The following is a 14,293-nucleotide window of genomic DNA, read 5'->3' as shown; positions in this document are numbered from 1 at the left end:
AGGTTTGAAGGGATTCTAAAGGGGCATGGACCAAGCATGGACCCTTAGTCTTCCCATAGCCAACAATGGGAGCACTTGAAGTCTCCAAAATAGCCATAGTGAGAAAAAAAAAATGCTACTTTACAATCACAGTGTTTATTTGCAGCAAAAACACAATCAAGAAAGACAGTTAGAATATACTCCAGTTAATGCCACACTCAATGTTACAGAAATCTAAAAGAAAAGTCATGCCACATGATAAAAACTATATTTTAAACAAGAACCCCTAAAAACCTCATTTAGTTGCTCGATGTCCTAGTAACTGCTTGTTGTGTTGCCTTGCCCCATCCCTTCAAAGCAACCCTAGGGATCATGCCAGCACATGTGAAGTCATGCTACTGTGCTAGCAGCAGCTGTCTGCAATAGCCAGAATCTACATGGAAGCATTGTGCAATATGGCTACCCTGAACAGAAAAAGCTAAGAAGGTGAATGATAAGATGTGGATGGGGACAAGAGTGAAGAGGACTCACGTACTATCCAAAAATCATTTCAGCCACCTCTATGTTGCTAGCTATGTCAGCTCAATACTATCCATCTGAATGTGTCACTTGTTATAAAGCAGAGATGGGGAACCTCCTCCCCATGGGCCTGATAAGGCCTGCAGGGGTTTCCCATCTGGCTGGCAGCTTCTTCTCCTGGCCCCATGTGATCTGCCAGAAAGTGAAAAGCTCTTATCCCCAAATTTAAAAAAAGGCTAACTTTTCAGTGCTTGGCAGGGGAAAGTGCTTATATCAGAACAGCTGCTGATGAGGAAGAAGAACTTTTCCCTGTGGGTCAGGGAAGGAAGCTGCTGAGTGATTCATAAGAACATAAGAAGAGCCAAGCTGGATCAGACCAAGGACCCATCTAGTCCAGCATTCCATTCACATAGTGGCCAATCAGCTGCCCACAGGACATGCGTGCAACAGCATCCTCCCTCCCATGTTCCCCAGCAACTGGTTACATAGGCATACTACCTCTGATACTGGAGGTAACATATAGCCATCAGGACTAGTAGCCATTGACAGCCTTATCCTCCAGGAATTTGTCTAACCCCTTTTAACGCCATCCAAATTGGTGGCCAACACTGTGGTAGCGAATTCTATAGTTTAACTATGTGCTGTGTGAAGAACAGAAGAAGTACTTCCTTTTATCTGTCCTGAATCTCCCACCAATTAGCTTCATGGGATGACCCTGGTGGGCTCTAATATTATGAGAGAGGGAGAAGTCCTGCTTAATTCTGAGCAGCCATGCAGAGGCTTGTCCTGCTTAATTCTGAGCAGACATGTTGCTCATGCTTACTTCTGAGTCATATAAAATGCTAGCAACAGAAATGGGTTGTGTGGATTTTTTTTTTTTTTTTAGCCCTGCCCACTTCTGCCTGTGGTCCTGGCCACCACTGGAATACAACCTCTCCAAGAGCTTCAAAGTAGAATCTGGACCTCAGGCTGAAAAAGTTTACCCACCGCTGTTATGAAGAGATCACAGCTGAAAGAAACCATAGCATCACTTACAACCTTTCAGCAGAAAACACACCATGTGGCTTTGAAAGGATACATATCTTCAGGGCAAGAATGCATGTCCAGTGGTTTTCCTCCTAACGTCATCAATCATGTGGGCTTTGGCTCAAGGCTTTGTTTTGTTTTTAATTGCAGCAGCTCAGTTTGCAAAGAACTCCGTGAAATTAAAAACATGTTTTCAGCAGCAGAGTCCTTTTTGAACTAAAGGTTAAGGCACAATTATCGAAAATGCATATGCGCCGATTTGCACGTGCGAAGGGAAGTACATTCAAAATTGCTGATGCTCTCGAAGACGTATCATTAAGGGAATGGATATGCTGAGTTGTTTTTTAAAAGCTAGAGATCAACAAGTTGACAATAGAATACTGTGGATGTTTATTACACTACGTTTCTGCTTGACAGGATGTGGGGATTCTTACTCCCTGCTTTTCCAGCCAGATATTATTTCCTCCTCCTGTCGCTGTTGTTCATCCACAATTCCCCCTCTATCCCAGCTAGCGTATTTGAGATGGGGATGAGTGGTCTGGCCATGAAATAGTCTGCTTCTGGTGTCTACAGAGGGAATGATATTCATAGAATCATAGGGTTGGAAGGGGCCTACAAGACCATTGAGTCCAACCCCCTGCTCAATGCAGGAAGCCTGATTCCCAGGCGGTCTCCCACCCAAGTACTAACTAGGGATGGCAGAGAATTCCTCCATGGATTCCAGTGAGGCTGGATTCTAAAGAATCCCCCGGAATCTGTGGCGGAACGGCCTCCCATCCCCGTCACCCCGCGGAATCCCCCCGGGACAGAACTTACCTGGGGCGGATGCGGTGGTGGCGGTGGCTGGTCTCCTGGCTGGCCGCGGCCGCGCTGCTGCAGCCGCCATTTGCGACCTTGCAGCCATGATAAGCTATGTAAGTATTTACGTAGCCTGTCACGGCAAAAAACAGGGACACAAATGGCGGCTGCTATGCCATTTGTGCCCCTGTTCTTTGCCGTGTTAGGCTACGTAAGTGTTTATGTAGCCTATCACGGTAAAGGCAGCCACGCAAATGGCGGCCGCTACAACTGCCGCCATTTGTGGCTGCAGCAGCCTGACCACGGCCGGAACTCTGGCTGTGGCTGGCCCTGGTCGCTGGCTCTGTGGATCTGCCGCGGGGTGGAGCCAGCTGGGGAGGATTTTGGGGGGGTGGACGGAGCGCCCCCCCCCACTGCAGATGCCCCTGCGCGGAGCCAGGTAAGGGATTCGTACATCCGTAGTACTAACCAGGGCTGACCCTACTTAGCTTCTGAGATCAGACGAGATCGGAAGCATCCAGCCATTCCTTCTTATATGCTCTATCTTTGCACCTGATAAAATGTTACTTTCTAACATAGTATCAATATGGGTGAGTCTCATATAGGGAAGTATGAGAATTTCATTTTTGCCCTGTTTGAAGCCCCGAATGCGACCGGAATTGTAAGCACATGTCTGCCGAAAATGTTAGCAAATTGCTGGGCATGTGTTTGCTGGTGGCTCTGATGTCTCTGAGTTTCAGTCAGAACCAGTCAGAACTCTAAAGGAACTATCCAAGGTGCTGAACCCTATCCCCCAAAATAGGTTCAGCACCTTGGAGAGCTCCTTTAGAGTTCTGACTGAAACCCAGGGTAGATTCACAGATCCATGGACATCGGAGCCACCAGCCTCCACTGCTTCATTGCATGTAATGCAAGAAGCAAACCTAAAATGAGCACCCCTTGGGGAAAGGACTGTAGTTCAGTTGTAGAACATACGGTTTGCATACAAAAGATCCCAGGTTCAATGCCTGGCATCTCAGTTAGGGCTGAGAAGATTGATGCCCCAGAGAGTCACTGGCAGTCAGTATCAACAGTAATGAACCAGTATTCATCTGACTCAGTAATAAGACAGCTTCTTATGTTACCCCAACATTTTTAGTGGAATAGTATAGGTAATGCCAAAGAAGGGATGAGTGGGAGGCAAGTGCCCCACTAAATAGCTCCCTTTGAGTGGGCCCAAACTTCATCCATGGATTTCCAACATTCATATTCCAAACCTCCCATTTCCAAAGTGAATAACGACCATGACTAGTATCTTGATTTAATTTTTGTGAACCGCCCAGAAAGTTTCGGCTATTGGGTGACATAGAAATAAATAAATAAATAAATAAATAAATAAGAAAGATTTAAAATAATAATAAAAAATGTTTAGAGCAGCCAAAACAATACTGAGCTGTGAACAATACTGAGTAATATGATGCAAAACATCACAAAAATCTGTTTTTGCAGGGAGGGTGCGCATCCAAAAGGAATGGAAAGAGCAGTTTTATTCCCTTCACAGGCTTACTCACTGTGGGCCTTGCAAATTAAACGAAGAGAATTCTGTACTGCTGTAATAGTGACATACAACATTTTTCTGCAAGGCTGATTTATTGCTTAATTAGGAAAATTGTCCTTAGGCTCTGCAACAATAGATCAACCATTAAGAAAAGACATTCCTCAAGCTGCTGAGCCTATTATGTGAAACTTAAAAGGGGAAAAAATCCATTCCTCCCTTGCATTGGGTAGTTATGTTTTATATAGGGAAATAAAGTTTTAATTTCTCACTACTGTAATGACCCTCATTATGATGAGAAAATAAGGTTAACAGGAAGGCCTGTTTATCACAGTGACACCTGGTGTCGTGGGATGCACTCTACACATTGGGTCGCATACACTCTTCCCACGAGGGGTTCTGTTAGTGGGATAGGAGCTAAACCTGTACCCTCCACATAGTGAGCTCAGCACCTGAAACAGGTAGAAGGTTTTCATCCCCCCTCAGTTTTCAGCTGGTTGACTTCATCCCATACCACTCCATAGGAAGTTGGATCCACTAAAGAAGTCATCCATCCTAATCTACACAGTCCCAGCTGTATAGCCCCATGTTCCTTTAAAACCGACATGTGTGATTATCTTTCTGTGGTTTGCAAGGATGCAAGCCTATGCATGTTTAGAAAGAAAAAAAAGTCCTACAACTCCCAGCATTCTCCAGCCAACATAGCTGACTGGGGGAAGCTCTGAGTTGTAGGGCCATTTTTCTGTCTAAACATGCATAGGATTGTGCGCTAAACGGTGTTTGGAAGCAGACAACAGTGGGGCTTCTTTTGAAATCGAAATTCTCCTTTCTGGATGACCACTGATGACACTTTTCTTAATTGCCAGAGCAGCAGAGCATTGCCTCCAAGGAAGCAAGCAAAGAGAGAGAAAAATCCCCACACCTCTCCCCTCAAGATATGCTTTATGCTCCTTCCAAAATGCATAACTAGGTGAGACCATTATATACAAACACACCGGGGCCTGCCCTAGACATTTTTTCTGCTGAGGCAAAGGACGAAATGGCGTCCCTGCCCCATTCTGTTCAGAGTCATACTAGATCAGGCCCCTTTAAGGATCAAAGTCTCGGGCAGTGTAGAGGTGGAGCTACCAGCCTAAAGGCCGCTAACTTCCTATTTGAGCATCAGTCTTGCTCTGGTGGTTGAAGAAACATACCAACACCTCTGCCCGCCTTTCAGCACCAGTATCACTAGAAGCTTTCTGTGATGTGGATTTCTTTCTGCCTGGCTTCCTGAGGAACCTGACCCCTGCTCAAGATCTGATCCATAGCAGAACCCTGAAACCCAACAGAGCATCATCAGAACCCATGGCCTGGCACAGAATGCACTTTCTCATCATTGCTACCACTTGCTTGCAGTGGTGTAGTGGATGCAGGGCTCGCAGGGACGCAGCCCTGGCACTTTTTCATTAGCAGGGCCTCTGATGTCACCTGCCACCCCCCTCAGAATTCCCCTGTTCCCCCTGAGCTTAGCTGAGATCCTCACTGTAGCTGTGGAGGGAATGAATTTTCCAAGCAACAGTATATTGTTCCATGTTGGAATGCAAAGTATTTGGGATGCCTTGGTCTGGAATGGGCAATTAAGACCTATTCGCATTACCGAAGATGTGCTCCTGGTGGAGATGAAAACTCCTAGAAGTGGTTTGTTGATATGGATCGACACAGCTGCCTGAAATTTTTGGACCGCCCTTGGAGACTGTCACAATGAGCTCTTGCATTTCCAGATTTACCACTACACCACTGCTTGCTGCCTTGGCAGGCATAGAGCCAGAGAACAACAAGACAGTGGCATCTGCTGCTGCTCCTTCTCACCACCCTCATTGTCTGGCCCAAGTGAGAGGCAGGGGAACAAGCAGCTTGCAATGGTGAAGAGGAGGAGCAAGCCTAGGGGGCTCTTGTCAGTGTGTCTTTGCTGGGGTGGGGTGGACCCTCGGCAGGTGCCTGAGCATGCCTACCCTTGATACCAGCCCTGGGGGGAGTATATCAGCATTGGGGCTAGAGGGGTGTGTGATGGGGCTGGGGAGGGCCATTCCTTTGCACCCTCTATGTGTAAATGCAATACTTCACGTGAACTCCCCTAAACTATTTTTCTGGTGAGCCAGTAACTGGGGGCTAATAGCAGTCACTCACAATGCTTTGATAAAAGAAGCAACTGGTTTGGAATCTGGCAGACTTATTCATGATCTTGGTCCCCCAGGGAAGCGCACATGTCTGAGCTGCAATGGAGTCAGATGAAGAAATAATGCCATTGCTACAAAGACAAATGAAGCCAATTATTGATCTGCACAGGCTCTGTGGCACGTTCCGTCATGACGCTATTTGGTGTGCTGCAGTCCTGACAGCTATAAATGGCTTCTTTCTTGCAGGTGGTCAGCAAGCTCTGTAATTTATCGATACAATACTAGTGTTTAAGGGACCCTAGGGAATTGGTTTTTTACCTAGATTTTCACCCCCAAATTGATTGGACTTTGTATTATCTTGGCTGGCTGGTCATTACCTGTTGGTAAATACACAACCCCGCTAAAAGGGAAGATGGAAAGCACACATTTATGTTACAGAGATTTTGAAGCAATATCAAAATTTGAGCCAGGAGCCCATGGAGTTTCTCAGATGGGAAATTACAAGCTGAAAAATGAAAACCATCTTACCCTTCCAATTATGCTACATAATCATGTGTAGATCTAGTATATGTGTAATACAACTTGTTAATGAAGTCAGAGATCACAGCATAGTCCAAGAGCCTGCTGTTACTAGTTGGATAGCGCAGGGCTAAGGAAAGCAGTATTTGGTGCTCTGCCAAGTGGCTGGAAAGAGTGGACAGTTTAGAGCCAGGATGCAAAAACTGCAACCCCTTGGCCATATGTGACCCACCAAGCCATTTCTGGTGGTCCACCAGACCCCCTTGCATCTGCTGCTGCTAAAAAAATTGTGGAGTACTACCTGGAGTTTCCCTTGTTAGCACTAGCAAGAGAATCTCTTCCCTGGAGATAAGGAAGAGTTTTCCTTGCTAACACCAAACCCTTGTTTGTGCGGGCATGTGTTCGTGTGTGTGTTCATGCGCAAGCATGTCTACATGTGCACACATGGATGTGTGCAGCCTTCTTGTGCCACTCAGTGCAGCCCTTGGGGCCAAAAAGGTTGTGCACCCCTATTTTAGAGGATTGGAAAGAAAGGGAGAAGTGAAGACCCCTTAGTGAGGAAGGTAAATTAAGACAATGAGGCAATAGACTTTGGGGACATTTAAAATCTGAATGGCCTTGCCATGCCTTTCAACTCCTTCTCTGTACAAGTCAACAACCTGTTTCGTTGGTGCATTGAGAAGATAGATTGCTTTAAATTAGCACTACAAGGTGTCTAGACCTGGTACACAATACCATTACAGGTTGCCAACTTCTGATTTCAAAAGGACTGTCTCCCTGGGTGAGGTCAGAAATGGAACCAGGACAGGCAGAACCAGGAAAAATTTGGAAGGTCAAGGACAACCCAGATTAGTAATTGACAGGTAAAGTCTGTCAGGATCTAGAATTTATTTATTTAAAAGATTTATATGCTGAATTTCCATCAAATATAGGCCTGCAAGGTAGCTCACTGCAGATAGTTAAACAATCCACTACAACAAAGGAGACTTATAAATAAACAAAACAAAAGGAGATTAAACAGCCAATAAAAACCAAATAAGTAAAACACAGAAGAAACTAATACTAGTCAGATGTTGCCAAAGGCCTGAGGAGGATGTTTCACACTCTGGTTGCCACCACAGAAAAAGCCCTGCTCCAATCACCATTCATCTCAACTCTAAAGGAGAGGGGACTTGCAACAGCACCTTGGCGGAAGATTTTAACACATGGGCAGTCCTTCAGATACCCCAGGGTCTTTTATTCAGTCTGTCATTTAAAATAATGCACTGGCTTTTCAAACCTTAATACTGATTGGACCAGAAAACACTAATTGCAATGGTGACTTAAGTAACAGAAAGACAGAGATTAATTCCAGTGGATTCCTTGCTTTAAAACAGGTTAGGATTTCCCAACATTTATGAGTTGTAGATGGAATGATCAATTTCCTAAGCTACTTGGCTATTAAAATCAGTGTTAAAGTTTTAAGACTTGCAGCTCTTTTGTGTCAAGAAGTTTCCCTCTTTTTGTTGTTGTTGTTGGCTCGTAATGTACTCATTCTTCTCCAATAAGCAATTTTCACTGGCAGCTTTGGAAAGCACAGATGGATGTTTAGTGCCACAAACTAATCAGGGCACATCTGGGAAAGCCCCAAAGTACATTCTTGGTAATTAGCATGGATGCTGCCACAACCCCAATGAATCAAAGTACTGATAAGAACTCGTGGGACTGACATTAAGCAGAGGTGCAGGAGGGTTAATAGGAAACAGTATGGCTGGACAGGGCAAAGCTTGAAAACAGAGAGAAATGTAGATATGGAGATTTTTTGTCAATAAAACTGATGGTGCTTTTGGCACATCTGCTCGAAAAGATGGTTGTGTCACTCACACTACAGACAGATGCCAAAGCATGGAGTAGCATATGAATCCTATGCTCAGTTCTGTTCACACCACTGCGGGCAGACTAATGTTACCACCTGTTCATCTGGCAGATTTGTATCATTCATGCTACCTGCTGCTGTTTCTTCAGTGCTTCCTTATTCTTTCCTACCAAGAAGTTGCCAGCCTAAGAACAGGGAGCATTTTGCTTTTGCCCTCGCTCCTAGACTTCATGGTGATCACTCATCTTTATTCTCATCATCACCTCATGGCATCAGGGGAGTTCAGACCAATCTCCTCACAAGTTAATGCAAGGTTGGGCAACTTGTGGCCATCTTGATGTTTGTTGGACTGCAACTCCCATTATCTCTCCCCATTGGTATGCTGGGTAGGGCTGATGGGAGTCCCAGTCCAATAATATCTGGAGGGCCATGAGTTGTCCGCCCTGTGTTGAAGGCATGCATGAGGGGTCTGTGGAGCTGCACAGGCTAGTCCCCAGGTGGCCTACCAGCCTTGTATTCTGACATACTGCTGTATGTATGTAGAGCTTCTGCATGCACGGGAGGTGTATCCTGAGGAACAGGAAGTAGTAACTTATTTTGCCATCCATCTGACATTTTCTGGGGAGGAAGGAAGTAGGATGCATTGACAAAGATGTTGGCCAGCAGCAGTAGGGAGTGTGATCAACACTGCCATTGGGACCAGGAGGTAGCAGCCGTGAAAAAGGGCATTGGGGAGGAGGTTTTGCTCCCCAGATACGACTAGGGAACGTCTTCGGAAGCATGTGCCTTAAAGACTCCCAGCAATATTGTGGCCTAAAGTTGCATGGGTCAAAGCCCATTTGGTCAAATGCACAAAGCACTTTGCCCTGCAGCTACTTAGGAGACAAATGCATGCCTTTAACAAAGAGGGCTCTGTGGACAGGCCGTGCAATGTTCCATGACCCCACCTGCTGGGTTCAACTCTGAAAGCTTTCCCTAGATTGGTGGACTTTGTTCATTCCCTCAGTGATCTAGGTATTATCCAAATGAACACTTGCTCTAACTTTCTACCACAATCCCAGAGTGTTGTCTTCAGAAAATGGTAAATTACCTATCTACTGCTTCACTGGATATTTAACTGGGGCTGCTAAATTGCTAAAAAGATTTTTAGTGATTAACTGCCTGTTTTAATGAACTAATGAACTAATTCTATTTACATAAAGGTACATATTGCAATCATGAATAACATACTTGTGTACAAGTTATAATTTACTACTGTCAGAAACAAATTCCAGATGTGTATCCATGTCTGTGACAGCAAGAGACACAAAAATGGATCCTGTACATTGGAGAGTAAATAATAATATATTGGTGAAAGCTTCTATGGGCAATAGTCTACCGCAGCTTTCCCCAACCTGGTGCCCTCCAGATGTGTTGGACTACAACTTCCAGAACCCCCCAGCCAGTGGAGCTGCTGCATCAGATTGTGTAACAGCATGCTCCAAACTTCAAAGTACAGATAACAGAATTGGTTTGGGAGAACTTTAAACAGTGAAAGATCAGCGACATCAAATACAAAAGTGTAACTGAAGCAGTCTTCAAACAACATGTTCAGAGGAACTTGCTATACATTGGCTGCTACCATTTACAGACTAAAATAAGTAACCAATTGCTGTTCACAGGAAGTACATTACTTTTTTTGGTCTGTAAGTGGAAGTAGATACCTGTACTTTGGACCCGGAGGGAGCAATCCTATGGCTGCTAGACAGCAGCTAGATGGCTATAGGATATGCTGTTTTCCGGGAACTGACCTCAGAATCTGCACTCTGAGGTTGGTTCCCAGAGAACTGACCTCCCCCCATGTCCATGCTGCCTTGGAGGAAGCACGGAGAAGCCCCATCCTCTGAGCTTGCAAGATAAGCATGGAGCGGCTGAAAAGGGGAAACGCTGGGGGCATTTTGGGGTGGGGAGAGAGGATCTGCCTGTACGACACATCCTATGTGTTGTACAGCAGCCTCCTCTCCCACCTGGCCCTCCCACGGCTAGACAGCTGAAAACGGCTGTCTAGCAGAAATAGCAGGCAGGAGAGGTGTGGAGGTAATGATCCCCCCCATGCTTCTCCTGCCTTGCTTTGGATAGCGGTTGCCTCCAAGTTTGGAGGAGGATGTCTGTCTAGATAGGATTGCGCCCTTAGATGTTAACTGGTGGGCTTTGGAGATGAAAACTTTAACCCATTCATTTATTTTAAAGTTTGCAGTCAGTTTATTTTAGGCTGTGCCAAAAATATCGTCTATGATCCCTCATATTTCTGGCAGCCTGTAGCCTCTTTGCCTTCCTACATTTCAGTTAAAGACCAGGAGAAGGCCTCATGAGGTAATTCCTCCCATAGGACTTTTTCAGATCAGGAAGCGCAGGCAGCCTGGGAGGCTACAGAGCAATGGAGAGATGTATAATAGAAAGATAAAACACACACAGCCCCATTGGCCACCTCGCATTGATTAGGTAAGCTCAAAAGCACCACCAAAATAAATTCAAAACACAGAATTAAATGCCCTGAGAATGGGGCAGAAAAATGGAAGCCTCTTTCATGGGGAAAGAAAACTTTGTGGGTACCTCAGCCTGGCCTTGTGGGTGCAGTGGTACCATGTTGGAGACCCCTGATCTAAATACTAGTCAATGAAGTCTTTTTGATACATACATATTTTTATATTTCATATTTTAGAGGGAAAAATACTACTAGCATCTAAATTTTTGCATGGAACTCCTAATCATGTTCCGTGGGACACCAGGGTTCAGCAGAACACTGTTTGGGAAACACTGCTATATACTAATAGTGAATACTGAGTGTCTGTCTGGGGGAGGGTATAGAAAACTCTCTATGTGGGGGGGGGGACACAGGGCAGAATGGAACAGAGTAACCTGGAAAAGGGTATGGGTGGTTATCTAGAACCCTGAACTGTACTGCACACTGCAACGTTTTGTTGCAGGACCTACTTGTTCTCTGCTCTGAATCTGGTGGTTCACATGCACATTTAGGGAATATCCTCAAGTGACTGTAGACATAGCAGGACAGCAATCCTCCAGTATGCAGACAGATTACCAGGATTGGAAGAAGGGATGTTGTGATAGCTGGACAAGATGTGAAAACCAGCTTCTGAGCAGTTTTCGCAAGGGCAGACCCCTTCCACCCCGTGCCATCTTCCCCTTTGCTTGTTGTCCAACAGCTGAGACTCCCTCCATGAAGAGTCCCATCTGAGAGTCTACTGAACTTCAGTAGGCAGGTGGGATAAAATACATACATTATGTAGAAGGACTGAGCTAAAATTGATATATTTGTTTTATTAGCTGTACATTTGAGATCCATTTTAGTCCCATTTCTTATTATTTTAATGTGTTTTTTAATGAAGTTTTGAATGCTTATTTTTAAAACTTGTATACTCCTCTGAGGCACTTAGAAAGAGCAGTCTAAAAATGTTGCAGGCATGGTTTTATCAGTTAACAAATTGTGTGTAGGGGCCATTCACACAGTGCACTTGGGGGAGTTGCTCCATGTCAGGAAATCGTTGTATGAAATGGCCCTTGGATTGCAATCTCTGTAAAAAGTCTGTACTGTAAAAAGTCTGCCTTTTGCCACAGCTATGCAAACTTTAATGTCCCCCAATGCTACTGTGCAATAATAGCTAATAGAAAAGATATGGACTCGATGGTTTTGTAGGCCCCTTCCAACCCTACTATTCTATGATTCTGTGATAGTCACAAATTGCATATAAATGTACCTGCCTCATTTGTTCTTTCTCACCACATACATGAAATCCGTAAACAAGCGGACAAGAGACATCTAAAATATTTCTAGCATCTGCTATTCTGAATGGGACCTGAATGGGTTAAAAAGGCTCACTGAACCTGTAATTTTCTTTATCTGAATTAGGCAGCTGTATAAGAAGTACAAAAAGCATGCTATGGATTTTCACCCACTCAGTGCAGACATTGCACTACACCACACTCTAATGAGTACAGCAATCATTGCACTTAAATGGCTCTTTCGCTAACCATCAGGACACCATTTTAATGACTATAACAGAGAATTGTCAATGAGCTGATTTGCATTAAGTGACTAGTAAGAGTTTTCGAAACTGTATGTCAGCTGGTATTTAGATGCCAGCAAACTGTTGTCCCTCGACCCTCACTGAACATTAACCATATAGGAATCAGCATGAGCTATTGAAAATGAAAGGGAGAGATGTCTTCAGGAGATGCAATATCCGTCTGTCCATACTGAATTTTGCCAGCCTAACAGTGCAACCTTGTGTGTGTTTATTCAGAAATAAGACCCACTCTGTTCAATGGAACTTACTTCCTAGTAAGTGTGTTTAGGATTACAGCCTAAAGAAGGGATTGTCAGGTTATACCATCACAAGTTTCACTCAAAGTGGGGGACGGTGGGGGAACTATGCAAATTTCCCCATTGCTAGAGAATGGATGGAGAACCCATGATACTTGGAGCCTGGAAAAAAACCTGGAAAAGGGCATGAGCGGTTGTCTGGAACCCTGAACAGCAGCACTGCACATTGCAACATTTTGTTGCAGGACCTACTTGTTCTTTCTGCTCTGAATCTGGTGTTTCACATGCACATTTAGGGAATATCCTCAAGTGACTGTAAACACAGCAGGACAGCAATCCCCCAGTATGCATATAGATTATCGGACTTGGAAGAAAGGATGATGTGATAGCTGGACAAGATGTGAAAACCAGCTTTTGAACAACTTTTGCAAGGGCAGAACCCTTCCACCCTGTGCCATCTTCCCCTTTACTTGTTGCCCAACAGCTGAGACTTCCTCCATGAAAGGATGATGTGATAGCTGGACAAGATGTGAAAACCAGGGAGAGCCAGGGCCTGCAGGAGAAGCCACCACCACCACCACTGGGGAAGAGGCGTGCTTGCTGCTGCTGGGCCTGCTGCTGCCGCCGCTGCCACCACCACCACCAGGCCTTCCCTGTGGACTTCTGCCTGGCAGACCGCCAGTCCCTGCAGGACCAGGCCCCCAGGTACCGAGCCAGCTGTGCTGGTCCACCTGCCCCTCTCTGGAGGGGCTACATAAGCTGGCTGGCTGAGGTGGCCTGGGAGAGCCAGGGCCTGCAGGAGAAGCCACCACCGCCAGGGAAGAGGTGTGCTTGCTGCTGCTGGGCCTCCTGCTGCTGGGCCTGCTGCCACCGCTGCCGCCACCACCACCAGGCCTTCCCAGTGGACTCCTGCCAGGCATTTTTAAGGGGATTTTAATTGTTTTGTTTGTTTGTTTTATTTTGTTGGGGGGGATTTTGTTGTGTTTTTAGGGGTGGGTAGCCTGCCTGATAGGCGGGAGCGAGGGGGCATGTGTCCACCTGATGGAGGCAGTGGGGGGAGTGTTGGGGGCCAGAACATACTGAGGCTGGGCAGCAGGTGCTGGCGGAGCGCTAGGGGCAGGCCATGCCAGGTAAGGGGAACAAGGGAGAGATGTGTAGTATCTGTCCCCTGCTCCGGGCCTGTTCAGAGCCAAAGGATGGCTGGGGGAGGCGTGACCCCATCTTCTGGCCTTCGTTTGCTGCTCTGCAATGCCAGGTCTGTTACCCAGAAAACCTCCCTCATCCATGACATGATCCTGGATGAGGGTGCAGACCTGGCATGTATTACAGAGACCTGGCTGGCCGAGGCTGCTGCTCCAACCCTTGCAGCCATGTGTCCAGCCGGATTTTTGTATGCACAGCAGCCGAGGGCTGGGGATCGGGGAGGGGGAGTGGCTGTTATCTACCAAGAGTCCTTGGTCTTCACCAGACCCCCTCTCCGGGAGACCAAGGTTGCTGAGTGCATGTACTGGAGGTTGGGCCCGAAGGGCAGTCTGCGGAATCTGCTCGTGTACCGTCCACCCTGCTGCACGACTGACTCCCTGGCC

The 14,293-nt window shown here is 46.0% G+C and overlaps 1 protein-coding gene across 2 annotated transcripts in view; it reads right to left on the bottom strand.

Annotated features, from left to right (window-relative positions):
• BANK1 (B cell scaffold protein with ankyrin repeats 1) overlaps window positions 1-14,293 on the bottom strand; it is a 277,427-nt gene that overhangs the window by 116,924 nt on the left and 146,210 nt on the right. The window lies entirely within an intron of this gene.

Source organism: Heloderma suspectum, chromosome 5, assembly GCF_057233095.1.
Source record: "Heloderma suspectum isolate Gila_16-S chromosome 5, 16-S_ref, whole genome shotgun sequence".
NCBI lineage: Eukaryota > Metazoa > Chordata > Lepidosauria > Squamata > Helodermatidae > Heloderma > Heloderma suspectum.
Note: the sequence above shows the minus strand (reverse complement) of the source record. Positions and strands in the feature narration are given on the sequence as shown.